General features: G+C 35.5%; 3 non-coding genes across 3 annotated transcripts; 1 reads left to right on the top strand and 2 right to left on the bottom strand.

Moving 5' to 3' along the window:
* Nucleotides 1–3004: 3004 nt before the first annotated feature.
* Nucleotides 3005–3121, bottom strand: Trnal-caa (transfer RNA leucine (anticodon CAA)). Its single transcript has 2 exons — nt 3084–3121; nt 3005–3050 (listed from the first exon to the last, which is right to left on the bottom strand). It is a non-coding gene; the product is annotated as a tRNA-Leu (tRNA).
* A 4721-nt stretch (nt 3122–7842) lies between these two features.
* Nucleotides 7843–7959, bottom strand: Trnal-caa (transfer RNA leucine (anticodon CAA)). The gene is made up of 2 exons: nt 7922–7959; nt 7843–7888 (listed from the first exon to the last, which is right to left on the bottom strand). It is a non-coding gene; the product is annotated as a tRNA-Leu (tRNA).
* Nucleotides 7960–9444: 1485 nt separating this feature from the next.
* Trnal-caa (transfer RNA leucine (anticodon CAA)) lies at nt 9445–9561 on the top strand. The gene is made up of 2 exons: nt 9445–9482; nt 9516–9561. It is a non-coding gene; the product is annotated as a tRNA-Leu (tRNA).
* Nucleotides 9562–15278: the final 5717 nt, after the last annotated feature.

Here is a 15278-nt window from a genome sequence, read left to right as displayed (position 1 = left end):
ATGGATATTGCTGCAAATCACGAGCTTTATCGCGAGAGAAAAATCTCAGATGAGATGTTCAACTCGTGAGATGTAGATCAGGTTCTGACTCCGCCAACTGAAATCTTTCTACTTTTATAGCAATCGTGATCGACGTAGTGTGTTTTGTATTCATAAGTAATCCAAATATCTGAATGGTTCAAACGGCCAGGTACGGTCATTCAACCAGGTAAAATCTATTCACTAGTGAATCAACTCGACGTCGGTTCAAGTATGTGTTTGCCAAACTTTAGTTATGTCCAATCTAAGTTTGATAGTTACATAATCAGTTTTATTGTAAAAAGTAAATAATCTGTCCTCTTTTACTGTAACATTAGGTTAGGTATAGGCGTATTGGTTTAGATGTGGGTCTTTGTCGTCTAGTAAATACTGCAGGCGTGGTTATTCGGGGGTGGGTTGAATGAGGGTGGGTGCTGTTTTAATGATGAGGAAGGTGTATTGCGCTGGGGTGGGGAAATGGGTGGGGTGGCTGGTTTGGTTGTTATTGTGGGTGGGGTATGAGTGTGTGGTTTTTTTTTACCGAACACTTTGTACAATTTTTAAAAATTAATTATAAATAAAAACTTCCTACCATAAACATAATTAAGCTTGTTCAAAATACATTTAAAATTTTTAAAATGCGGTGTATATCCTTCCATTAATATTTATATAAAAAGTTTTCATTTAAATTAAATACTATTTTTATATTTGCGAAGCATAATTGAAAAGGCCGCCGGCAGAATACTATTTCAACTAAACATGTAATTGAATTTACTTTCGCAGATTTTTTGTTCTGTTTTTACAAGCTTTTATTTAACTCACTTCCTCTGTCTGTCGTCAGTCTAGACGGAAACGCAGGAGTGAAAATTCGGACAGTTCTACTTGACCGATACGATTCACAGTTGGCACGTGGGTCAAGACATGAAGACAATGCAATCTGAAACTAAATTTGACTTAATCGGATGCCTAATTAAGTTTTTATAAATTAATTAAAATTTGGACCGAATTAGTAGGCATGTCTAGCCAACCACACCACACGCGTCATCACCTTCAATAGCTGTGCCATCACGTAATGGCTGCGTTCAAAAACCATTGCGCGCCTACTGAACGTGATGTTCAGTAGGCGCGCAATGGTTTTTAGTCATGTAACTCTATTGTAAATAAAACATGTAAAGTACTGAAAAAAAAATCATAAAAAACGTTTTAATAACAAGCTTTTATGTAATGATGCACTAAAAAGTAGAAAATAAATTATAGACTACTATTTAAATAACTATAAAGAAAAGCGTGGGTGTCTTCCTTAACATTAGTAAAGGTATCCAATAGATACTAAAGTGACCCACGCTTTTCTTTATAGTTATTTAAATAGTAGTCTATAATTTATTTTCTACTTTTTAGTGCATCATTACATAAAAGCTTGTTATTAAAACGTTTTTTATGATTTTTTTACTACTCAATAATTATTGTCTTTGGCTGAATAGGTTTTGCTTAAAACATTGTAACTCACTTGTCTTACAAACAAAACAATTAAAATCACATCACCCCATTCTGTCTAGATATTTAAACAACTAGTTAATGGTAGAAAATTTACTCGCTTGTGTTTGTTTATCATATAGGCTAGATAAAAAACATTGGGTTTTTTAATTATTTATGGACACACACAAGCATAATTATACACAAACGCAAAAACACAAACACACTCACACACACACACACACACACACACACACACACACAGAAGCATATACATTAACACGCTCATACACACAAATAAAAACACGCACACACACACATACACACAAAACCAACACATTCTTCCCACTTGGACCTAGATTGGCTAGATGTTTACAAAACTGTAGATCTAGATCAAATTTTACTCACAACAACTAATGCCGAGATGGTCGAGTAGTCTACGGCAGCAGACACAAACTTACAAAACTCACTCTTGTGGTTTTGAATTAATTTGGGTTCGAATCACGCTTTCGATGTTTATTTTTTATTTTTTTGGATAAGCTGGTTAGAAATATGAGCTCGGACAGTTTTTCGCTACTTAATAAATATGTTGTTGGCCTTCATTTGCTAGTATTAATTTCTTAACAAGAACCGTGTATATTTAGAAGTTGCTTTCAAATTTTTTCACAATTATGTGAGTCACTGGTGAATAGGTAAAATTTAAAGTCTTCACTATTTTATGATTCCTTTGCTTGTGTACAGCTAAAATTTAAAATTGTCACTATTTTATGATTCCCTTGCTGGTGTACAAATAAAATTTAAAATTGTCACTATTTTATGATTCCCTTGCTGGTGTACAGGTAAAATTTAAAGTTGTCACTATTTTATGATTCCCTTGCTGGTGTACACCTGGGAAATCATCACAATTTTGTGACACCATCGCTGGTGTTCAAGTAAACTTTGAACCCTTCACAATTTTGTTACACGCTTGTCGGTGTAAAAATGTTAACTTGTCACATTTTGTGACACTCTCGCTGGTGTTCAACTATAATTCTGTCATAATTTTGTCCAACACTCACTGGTGTTTAGCTACAAATTTGTTACACTATTGTGACACCCTTGAAGGTATACAATCAACAGTTCCATGTGTGGAGTCGATGGTACAGACACAATCTCTTCCACGCTTATGTTCAATTATTTAAAGTAAAATATTCTGTTAGTGTGTGGAGAGTGGGCAAATGCTGACCATACTGTCTCTTCATATGCCGAGACCAAGATATATAGGCAAAAAAATACTGACCAATACATTCCATTAAATTTTTTTCGACACTATAAATGATTACGTTTTGTTCTCCTTAATATATATATATATATATATATATATATATATATATATATATATATATATATATATATATATATATATATATATATATATATATATATATATACTTGGATTTTTTTCCTAAATTTAAAGTATAGATCAACACTATAAAATAATTAGTTGATTTAAAAACAAAATATGAAAAAAAAATGTCAGAAGTGGGATTTGAACCCACGCCCACATTCGTGGACCAGAACACTCGCCCGCGTTTCGCAGGAAGGTAATCAACCTTGAGTCTGGCGCCTTAGACCACTCGGCCATCCTGACATACATATTACTGTCATACCTATATGATTACAAAGTTTGTCAAATATAATTTCGTAATGCTTTTCTTTACCTGATGAGTTAGTAGTTTTAGACTTGATTCAGGTTGGTATTGTTCTAATGTAGCCTCTCGCTGCAAACATTTTTTCTGTTCAATTAATATGACGTTACAGTTTTTACGGCAGGTGAAATATATCGATGATTGACTTCTTGTGACTCAGGGCGGCTTACATAGTTTTTTATTAATTGTGTTTAAAGAATAACTGCTGCATATACACACGTAGCCTACATTTTACCCATGCTACATTATTAACCCCCAACATCTTTCATAAAAGAGCAGTTAGCACAAATCAATTAAAGTTGGTGCCATTCCCAGCCGACTAGTAGTAGTTCTAGGCTGGCTATTCACAGTCGACTTACATTTCATGCTATGGACGACTGGGAATAGTTCTAGTTCGGCTATTCACAGTCGGCTAACATTTCATGCTATATACTTCTGGGGATAATGATAACCCGATCCCCCAGAGATGCCATCCCAACCCTTTCTGTACGCGAGTGGTTAAGGGAGCTCATGCCCGCTCTATTTACTATCAAATACATAAGCTAAGACACGACTGTCTGTCTTGACATATTCCTCTGTGGTATCTCAAGAACAAATGGCTGCAACAACACATCAATCGGACACGGTTTTGAGCGGCTCTCTATATTTGCACCCACATTAACACGGCAGCCCTAGCCTCACTTTCTTCTGTCTTCCAGCATTCCATTCACCGGTCTACTTCCTTTCAGAGGCGTAGCGACCCTTCCCGGCGCCCGGGGACAAACTTTAAATATGGCGCCCCCCCCCCCCATATATTTTTATAATTTATAAAGAAAAACTGCAGCTAAAATGAGCTTTAAATTTTTTTTCCAACCCATTTTGGCGCCCCCTATGGTCGGCGCCCGGGGACATATGTACCTCTCCCCCCTCTTGCTACGCCTCTGCTTCCCTCTTCCCCAGGGGATTCCAGTCTAACGCTTTCCCCTTCTCATGGTATCCCTATCCATGTCCTGTTGCGGTTGTAATGTCCAGGTCTATTGGCTAGGCTAAGACTTGGTGAGTAATAGATTTTATTGTAATAAAGAGTTATTCTCTGCCTAGATTAATTCACATTGACATAAGCATACCTATTAAGATTTTATGATTGCATTGAAGAACAAACAATAAAAGGTTTACAAAATTACGGCATAAACAAATGAAATGAAAACAAAAAGAGGAAATTAAAATAATATTTACTTTATTATATAATTTGCGAATATTCATACAAATTCCGAGATTCACTGTAGCGAAAAAAATGTGTTACCACGGCATTAGCAAAATTCAGTCATTTTCTTATTGTATTTTAGAAATAGAAATCAATATACACAGTATGATACAGGTTATACAACCACAGTCCCACATCATCACCACACTTAACCACTGCTACTGCTGCTGTGGTGGTGGTGATGGTGATGGTGTTTGTGGTGGTGATGCTTGTGATGATGATGCTTGTGATGGTGATGATGATGATGCTTGTGACTCTTGCTGCTACTGTGATGGTGATGATGATGGTGATGATGGTGATGTGGAAAGCACGAAATCACCGCAAACAGCAGACACAAGACAACGAGAAGTCCTGTAATCTTCATGATGGATATTGCTGCAAATCACGAGCTTTATCGCGAGAAAAATCTCAAATGAGATGCTCAACTTGTGAGTTGTAGATCAAGTTCTGACCCCGCCAACTGAAATCTTTCTACTTTTATAGCAATCGTTACCGGCGTAGTGTGTTTTGCATTCATAAGTAATCCAAATATCTGAATGGTTCAAACGGCCTGGTACGGTCATTCAACCAGGTAAAATCTATTCACTAGTGAATCAGCCCGACGTTGGCTCAAGTATGTGTTTGCCAAACTTTAGTTATGACCTATCTAAGGTTGATAGTTACATAATCAGTTTGCTTGTAACAAGTAAATAGTCTGTCATCTTTTTGCTGTATTATGCTGTAACATTAGGTTAGTTATAGGCGTATTAGTTTAGATGCGGGTGTTTGTCTTCTAGTAAATACTGCAGGCGTGGTTATTTGGGGTGGGGGGGGGATTCAATGAGGGTGGGTGCTGTTTTAATGGTGAGGAAGGTGTATTGCGCTGGGGTGGGGAAATGGGTTGGGTGGCTGGTTTGGTTGTTATTATGCGTGGGTTATGAGTGTGTGGCGGGGGTTCAATAGATAATCGTGAGAAAAGACTGGAGTTTTGATTCTATTTGACAAAGTGTCCGCTTTAAACGCGAGCAGAATATGATCAAGTGACATGACATTATGGCACAATGTTTACAGTCAATACACGGCTTAGAGTAAAAGTACAAAGATGGAAATGTATTAAAGAAAACATAAAATAAAATATTTGAAAAAAAAAAACCAGCGATGAAAGTAAGCACTAAAAACAGCGAAAATGGACACCATGTACAATAATTTTTAATTAGCCCAACTTTGTGTAAATATGATTTCCTTTAGTATAAAAAATTATATTTAAAAAATTAACATCTTAATGCGATATATTAAAATATATGTTTACATTCTAAAAATTGTAATCGCTCAATGTCACGTCACTGTATCGTCTTCTTCTGCCGCCCTCAAGCAGGATACTTCTGCTCTACGCCTATCCTAAAATTATATCCTTGTTTCCAAAGTAACGTTTATCATAAGGCAGCATAAGCACACGATTTAACAATATATTTAGCTACTCATGTAAGTAAGTAAAGTTCCCTTTCAAACCTGACGGTTTATGGGGCAAGTGAAATAGAGTTCACTTGTTTCTGTGACCTCGGCATATGAAGAGATACTCATGATTATTATTTTATTTTTATAATATATATTTAATTGAAATTTTTCGACCGAACACTAGGTAAAAAATTTTTTAAAGTAAATTATAAATAAAAACTTACTACCATAAACAAAAATAAGATTGCTCAAAAAAATTTTTTTTTTTAAAATGCGGCATATGCCTTTCCATTAATATTTATATAAAAGTTTTCATTCAAATTAAATACTATTTTTATATTTGCGAAGTATAATTGAAAAAGGCCGCCGGCAGGATATGGTTTAAAATATACGTGTAATTGAGTTTAATTTCGCAGATTTTTTTATTCTGTTTTACTACTCAATAATTATTGTCATTGGCTAAATATGTTTTGCTTAAAACATTGTAACTCACTTGTCTTACAAACAAAATAATTAAAATCACATCACACCATTATGTCTAGATATTTAAACAAGTAGTTAATGATAGAAAATCTACTCACTTGAGTTTGTTTATCAAATGGGCTAGATAAAATACATTGATTTTTAGATTATTTATTATGGACACACACACATACACACACACGCACGCAAGCACCGAGGCACAGAAACACACACACACACACACACAGAGAGAGAGAGAGAGAGAGAGAGAGAGAGAGAGAGAGAGAGAGAGAGAGAGAGAGAGAGAAGCATATACATAAACACACTCATACATACACATACAACACACTCACACACACATACACATAAAACCAACACATTCTTCCCTCTTGGACCGTGATTGGCTAGGTGTTTATAAACCTGTAGATCTAGATCAAGTTTTACTTACTACAATTAATGCCGAGATGGTCGAATCGACTACGGCAGCAGACACATTTGCATAGTTTCAGTTTGTCTTGTGATTTTCATTTGATTTGGGTTCGAATCACGCTTTCGATGTTTTAATTTTATTTTTGGATAAGCTAGTTAGAAATAAGAGCTCGGACAGTTTTTCGCTACTTAATAAATATGTTGTTGGCCTTCATTTGCTCGTATTAATTTCTTAATAAGAACCATGTATATTTAGAAGTTGCTTTCAAATCTTTTCACAATTATGTGACTCGCTGGTGAATAGATAAAATTTAAAGTTGTCACTATTTTATGATTTCCTGGCTGGTGTACTGCTAAAATTTAAAGTTGTCACTATTTTATGATTCCCTTGCTGATGCACAGCTAAAATTTAAAATTGTCACTATTTTATGATTCCCTTGCTGGTGTACAGCTAAAATTTAAAATTGTCACTATTTTATGATTCCCTGGCTGACGCACACCTGGGAAATCATCACAATTTTGTGATAACATCGCTGGTGTTCAAGTAAACTTTGAACCCATCACAATTTTGTTACACGCTTGTCGGTGTAAAAATTTAAACTTGTCACATTTTGTGACACTCTCGCTGATGCTCAACTATAATTCTGTCACAATTCTGTGACACCCTCGTTGATTTAGAGCTATAATTCTGTCACTATTTTGTCCAACGCTCGCTGGTGTTTAGCTACAAGTGTGTCACAACTTTGTGACACACTTGAAGGTATACAATCAACATTTCCATGCGTGGAGTCGATGGTACAGACACAATCTCTTCCACGCTTATGTTCAATTATTTGAAGTAAAATATTCTGTTAGTGTGTGGAGAGTGGGCAAATGCTGACCATACGGTCTCTTCATATGCCGAGACCAAGATATATGGGCAAAAAATACTTACCAATAGGCCTACATTCCCAAACATTTTTTTGACACTATAAATGATTACGTTTTGTTCTCCTTAAAATATATATATATATACTTGGATTTTTTTCCTTTATGTAAACTATAGATCACCACTATAAAATAATTAGTTGATTTAAAAGCAACAAATGAATAAAATGTCAGAAGTGGGATTTGAACCCACGCCCACATTGGTGGACCAGAACACTCGCCTGCGTTACGCAGGAAGGTGATTAACCTTGAGTCTGGCGCCTTAGACCGCTCGGCCATCCTGACTTACGTATCACTGTCATACCTATATAATTACAAAGTTTGTCAAATAAAATTTCGTAATGTTTTTCTTTACCTGATGAGTTAGTAGCTTTAGACTTCATTTAGGTTGGTATTGTTTTAATGTAGCCGCTCGCTGCAAACAATTTTAAGATCAATTAATATGACATTGCAGTTTTTACCACAGCTGAAATATATCGATGGTTGAACAACTTCTTGTGACTCAGAGCGGCTTAAATAGTTTTTCATTGGTTGTGCTTAAAGAATAACTGCTGCATATACACACGTAGCCTACATCTTACCCATGCTACACTATTAACCCCAACAAATTTCATGAAACAGCATTTAGCACAAATCAATTAAAGTTGGTGCCATTCCCAGCCGACTGGGAATAGTTCTAGGTTGGCTATTCACAGTCGGCTAACATTTCATGTTATAGACGACTGGGAATAGTTCTAGGTTGGCTATTCACAGTCGGCTAACATTTCATGCTATAGACGACTGGGAATAGTTCTAGGTTGGCTATTCACAGTCCGCTAACATTTCATGCTATAGACAACTGGGAATAGGTCTAGGTTGGCTATTCACAGTCGGCTAACATTTCATGCGACTGGGAATAATCTGGGCCTTATGATACTTTTTTAAATTAAAATTAATGCATCACTTTTGTAGGTCACAGTACTATTCCATTGCCAATTACTAGTTTTAATTTAAGATATAAATATTAGGTGAAGAACATGTCTGTTTTAATCAGGTATCATTCATATTTTCAGCGCAATTATCACAAGGTTTATCCTCTTTAGGGTACATGACTTTTTTTTTTCTCTTTCGGGTACATGACTTTTTTTTTCTCTTTCGGGTACATGACTTTTTTTTTTCTCTTTCGGGTACATGACTTTTTTTTTTCTCTTTAGAGTACATGACTTTTTTTTTTCTCTTTCGGGTACATGACTTTTTTTTTTTCTCTTTAGGGTACATGACTTTTTTTTTTCTTTCTCAAATATACTGACACGTCACAAGCGTGAATACATTACAATTTGAATTTTTTTTTAAAGGAAAGTCATCCTTTAACGAATAACTTTAAAAAAATCAGTGATGAATTAGATATGACACCCCAATGGATGCATTCATCCGATGGATTCGAACCCGTGAAGTAAATGTCAGTCGACCACGCAACGACTTACCTCAATTTAATAATTTCTGGTTTACAAGTATTCCGACTGTGAATAGCCCTAATACTTCTATTCCCAGTCGCTACTTCGTCTATTAAAGGAACATTTAATTAAGTAATTAACACGGGCCTTTACGCTGATGTGCCTAATGCACAAGTTAAAAGCACAACGAAAGGAAAAGATAGTTACTATCGTTCTGTCTGTTGTTATAAATCTCTTGAATAAATGTTAAGCGTTTCATTATAAAAACTATAGCTGATTTGATAATTTTATATTAGATGCATATGAAAATGAATATATCTATAACACCACCAAGCAAGTCAGGATGGCCGAGTGGTCTAAGGCGCCAGACTCAAGGTTAATCACCTTCCTGCGTTACGCAGGCGAGTGTTCTGGTCCACGAATGTGGGCGTGGGTTCAAATCCCACTTCTGACAAACTTTTTAGATTTTGTTTTTAAATCAACTAATTATTTTATCGTATTGTTCTATAGTTCTATTGTTCTGACACTTTTTTTCTTTACATTACGCGGTTACATGCACATTTTTTTGGGACATAACACCTACAGGTATGTCAAACGTTTATCCTGTAGCCTCAGTTTCTCTTTCCCATTACGTAATGATTCTATTTTTGACTATTGTTAAATCACACAGGTAGCTGAAATTTTACAAGGGGGCGTCATCTGGTCGAGAGGGAAAGGGGGAGTGGGTACCCGGCCATAAGTGACTGGAGGGAGGGGGGAGAAGGGAGTGATAAGATCAGAAAGTGTAACTTCCCATTTGTCCATTTTAAAAAGGTTTTTTTTCGCACTTAGATCATATGTCATATTTTAAAAGATTTAGTTTAATTTGTAAACTCGCTTTGTTAATATTTTATAATGTAATCAATTTAGGCCTGCTTTAAAATATTAATTTAGAGGTAGTTATAATTTTAAAGGGGTTTGACTTTTTGTAATGTTTGTGTATAATTGTGAAGGTAATCTGTCAAAAAGACGATGGTAGAATTTTACAAACGCCAAGATCCTCAAAATACACCTAATGTTTTGAGGAAATCCATGTGTTTTCACTTTGGAAAACTCATTTAACCATCGTGATAGTGTTTTTAAATTAGAGGTTACGATTGACTAATTATACAAGAAAATGGAACAAAAGAAAATTATAAATTACGATATATAAAACATTGAAGACAAATTTTGTTTTATAAATCACATGATTTATTATTAAAGGTAAATATTTAGACAAATAATATCTATTAAAATATATCTGGTATACACAGTATAATACAGGCTTGTACAACCACAGTCCTACGTCATCACCACACTTAACCACTGCTGCTGCTGCTGCTGTGGTGGTGGTGATGATGGTGATGGTGCTTGCTGCTACTATGGTGATGATGAAGGTGATGCTTGTGACTCTTGCTACTACTGCTACTATGGTGGTGATGATGATGATGCTTGTGACTCTTGCTACTACTGCTGCTGCTGTGGTGATGATGGTGATGATGATGTGGAAAGCTTAAAATCCCAGCAAACAGCAGACACAAGACAACGAGAAGTCCTGTAATCTTCATGATAGATATTGCTGCAAATCACGAGCTTTATCGCGAGAGTAAATCAAATGAGATGTTGAACTCAGGTGTTGAACTGATTCAACGTGACATTTCTTGCTTTATATACCAGTAACTACTCGACGTGTGGCGTATTCGGCTCTTTGTGAAGGTGTTTTTGTTAAGTCTTTTGTTACCTTGATAGGTAAGAGTGGTGTGCTCACACAGGAAAATAAATAAACTCGAACATTCCTTCATTGATACAAAACTTACAAACTAACCACTCCAATGCTTACATTTGGTTTCGATAAATAACGCATAAAAATGTTAAACCTAAATTATGTATTATCTAGGTGTGTAGATTCTAATTAACATTATTTACCTGAATAGTGAACAAGAAATAACTAGCTAACAATTTATTTTGGTGCTAGAATATCATTATTTAATGTACTCGTTACACGATATTTTAAAAATAACTTACAATGGCTCGTCCACAAACGATGTCACACTCCTGGGGTGGGGGGAGGGGGGGTTGAGCAAGTGTGACGTCATTTTAAGGCAGGGGTTCTAACTTGTTGCGATGACGTGTGACGATGACGATTGGGAAGGGGGGGGGGGATAAAAGTTGTTTTAAAACTGTGACGTCGTTTATGGACGACCCCCCCCATGACAGCGCCACAAGAGATAATTTAAACAGAGCCAAGAAAAAATATAAACATCCATGTATAACATGAAAGCTGTGGAGCTGTATATTGAAGCAGTGGGAGCCGTGATATACGTAGGAGCTGTAGATTAGTTGTGAAACTATTTTTGATAATCATTTCTTGCCATTGGAATTCCCACGGAGAGAGGCAAGTAGGTCGATTCATTGATTTATTGACACAGGAAATCTATAAGACTTTCATCACACTACAAAACTAAAGTTACTAATAAAATAATTTATTTAAGCTTAAATAATTAATCCCAAACACCTTCGATGTTCTAAAATAAGACTGTGTAATCTCAATTTAAAAAAAAACAACCTTTTTTTCATCAAATCTTACATTTTAATCACACAACTTAGTGTATTAATCAACAGTTTGTTAATCAGCGTCTGCTCCATAGTGTATGTGTGACTACCGATGTATAGACACAAGTTGACTTTTACGTCCTAAACATTGAAACACAATTATTTACATGTCTTTTACCTGTCCTATCCTATCGGCTATTTAACTGCATGATTTCGTTACAACATTCTCACAGAAACAAAAGGGAACGGTAGAATGACTTAATTGCTGTATAAAAGGGGGGATTTTCGCGATAGTGCAATTAGATCTCTATCTACATTCCTGAGTCTAACATCTCATTTGAGATTATCTCTCGCGATAAAGCTCGTGATTTGCAGCAATATCCATCATGGAGATTACAGGACTTCTCGTTGTTTTGTGTCTGCTGTTTGCTGGGATTTACAGTCATCATCATCACCACCACAGCAGCAGCAAAAGTCACAAGCATCATCATCATCACAACCATCACCACAGCAGCAGTAGCAGTGGTTAAGTGTGGTACCGACGTAAAACTGACTACAAAAGTACGCGATATGAATGTATATATGTACACTGATGATGAATTAGCATGTACTATACTGTCTATATATTTTTTTTTTAGTTTACAAAACTACGCTTACATTTTCTAATAAAATATATGTATTATTTATAAATAGTGTAAAATTAAATATTTTGTACAACACACAACATTATTCTCAATAAATTTAACTTTGTTTGAACAAAAAGTGATTCGAATTAATTATGACTATTAAAATGTTACTACGGTAAAACAGCATCTAGTGCTACAGTAAAACAGCATCTAGTGCTACAGTAAAACAGCATCTAGTGCTACAGTAAAACAGCATCTAAATCTACAGTAAAATAGCTTCTTTTGCTACAGTAAAACAGCATCTAGTACTACAGTAAAACAGCATCTTTTTCTACAGTAAAACAGCATCTAGTGCTACAGTAAAACAGCATTTAGTGCTACAGTAAAACAGCATTTAGTGCTACAGTAAACAGCATTTAGTGCTACAGTAAAACAGCATTTAGTGCTACAGTAAAACAGCCTCTAGTGCTACAGTAAAACAGCATCTTTTTCTACAGTAAAACAGCATCTAGTGCTACAGTAAAACAGCATTTAGTGCTACAGTAAAACAGCATTTAGTGCTACAGTAAAACAGCATTTAGTGCTACAGTAAAACAGCATTTAGTGCTACAGTAAACAGCATTTAGTGCTACAGTAAAACAGCATTTAGTGCTACAGTAAAACAGCCTCTAGTGCTACAGTAAAACAGCATCTTTTTCTACAGTAAAACAGCATTTAGTGCTACAGTAAAACAGCATTTAGTGCTACAGTAAAACAGCATTTAGTGCTACAGTAAAACAGCATTTAGTGCTACAGTAAAACAGCATTTAGTGCTACAGTAAAACAGCATTTAGTGCTACAGTAAAACAGCATTTAGTGCTACAGTAAAACAGCATTTAGTGCTACAGTAAAACAGCATTTAGTGCTACAGTAAAACAGCATTTAGTGCTACAGTAAAACAGCCTCTAGTGCTACAGTAAAACAGCCTCTAGTGCTACAGTAAAACAGCATCTAGTGCTACAGTAAAACAGCATCTTTTTCTACAATAAAACAGCATTTAGTGCTACAGTAAAACAACATCTAGTGCTACAGTAAAACAGCATCTAGTGCTACAGTAAAACAGCATCTAAATCTACAGTAAAATAGCTTCTTTTGCTACAGTAAAACAGCATCTAGTACTACAGTAAAACAGCATCTTTTTCTACAGTAAAACAGCATCTAGTGCTACAGTAAAACAGCATTTAGTGCTACAGTAAAACAGCATTTAGTGCTACAGTAAAACAGCATTTAGTGCTACAGTAAAACAGCATCTAGTGCTACAGTAAAACAGCATTTAGTGCTAGGGTAAAACAGCATCTTTTTCTACAGTAAAACAGCATCTAGTGCTACAGTAAAACAGCATTTAGTGCTACAGTAAAACAGCATTTAGTGCTACAGTAAAACAGCATTTAGTGCTACAGTAAAACAGCATTTAGTGCTACAGTAAAACAGCCTCTAGTGCTACAGTAAAACAGCCTCTAGTGCTACAGTAAAACAGCATCTAGTGCTACAGTAAAACAGCATCTTTTTCTACAATAAAACAGCATTTAGTGCTACAGTAAAACAGCATCTAGTGCTACAGTAAAACAGCATCTAGTGCTACAGTAAAACAGCATCTAAATCTACAGTAAAATAGCTTCTTTTGCTACAGTAAAACAGCATCTAGTACTACAGTAAAACAGCATCTTTTTCTACAGTAAAACAGCATCTAGTGCTACAGTAAAACAGCATTTAGTGCTACAGTAAAACAGCATTTAGTGCTACAGTAAAACAGCATTTAGTGCTACAGTAAAACAGCATCTAGTGCTACAGTAAAACAGCATTTAGTGCTAGGGTAAAACAGCATCTTTTTCTACAGTAAAACAGCATCTAGTGCTACAGTAAAACAGCATTTAGTGCTACAGTAAAACAGCATTTAGTGCTACAGTAAAACAGCATTTAGTGCTAGGGTAAAACAGCATCTTTTTCTACAGTAAAACAGCATCTAGTGCTACAGTAAAACAGCATTTAGTGCTACAGTAAAACAGCATTTAGTGCTACAGTAAAACAGCATTTAGTGCTAGGGTAAAACAGCATCTTTTTCTACAGTAAAACAGCATCTAGTGCTACAGTAAAACAGCATTTAGTGCTACAGTAAAACAGCATTTAGTGCTACAGTAAAACAGCATCTTTTTCTACAATAAAACAGCATTTAGTGCTACTGTAAAACAGCATCTAATGCTGCAGTAAAACAGCATCTAAATCTACAGTAAAACAGCATCTTTTTCTACAGTAAAACAGCATCTTTTTCTACAGTAAAACAGCATCTAGTGCTACAGTAAAACAGCATTTAGTGCTACAGTAAAACAGCATCTAGTAAACCAGTGACATATAAAGTACATGGACCCACATCTTTTGTGGTGTTTTTCATTGTCATAACGTTAGAGCAGTCCGACACGAGGAACCATGTATCTACAAAACTTTAGTATGTGGGTTTGCTGTTTGTTTATTAGTTGTCAAATCACGCATGTTTGGATGACGTTTGGTGCTGATTTAGACTTTAATTATTGCAGTTAGTGGTAATAAGGTAGCGTATAGATCCGGCTCTCTTCTTCTGGAAGCTCCAAGAATAGTGTAATAGAACTCGCAGCATCTGGAATAGTTTAGGCCCGTTATTACATTATGCCACTTGGACCGTGGGGGGGGGGGGGGAGGATCATGAATTGGCCCAACCCCATTATTGTTGGTGCTTACACTTGCATTAAACACTGATGTGTTAACGAATAGTCAATAAAGCATGAATTCTATGGTAAACATTTTTAAATATTTTTTATTTTCAAATAAAACAAGTACACGAACATCATTTGGACTATAGCAAAGATAACCCGAAACCAAAAAAGTTTACAATTATACACAATGTGCATTTTGAAACATTTGTTTAAAATATGTACAATGCATATAGAGAACGAGTGTAGGA

Source organism: Physella acuta, unplaced genomic scaffold (assembly GCF_028476545.2).
Source record: "Physella acuta isolate Inbredline_101_S28 unplaced genomic scaffold, ASM2847654v3 ptg001020l, whole genome shotgun sequence".
NCBI classification, from domain to species: domain Eukaryota; kingdom Metazoa; phylum Mollusca; class Gastropoda; family Physidae; genus Physella; species Physella acuta.
This window is presented reverse-complemented; position numbering and strand designations above follow the sequence as displayed.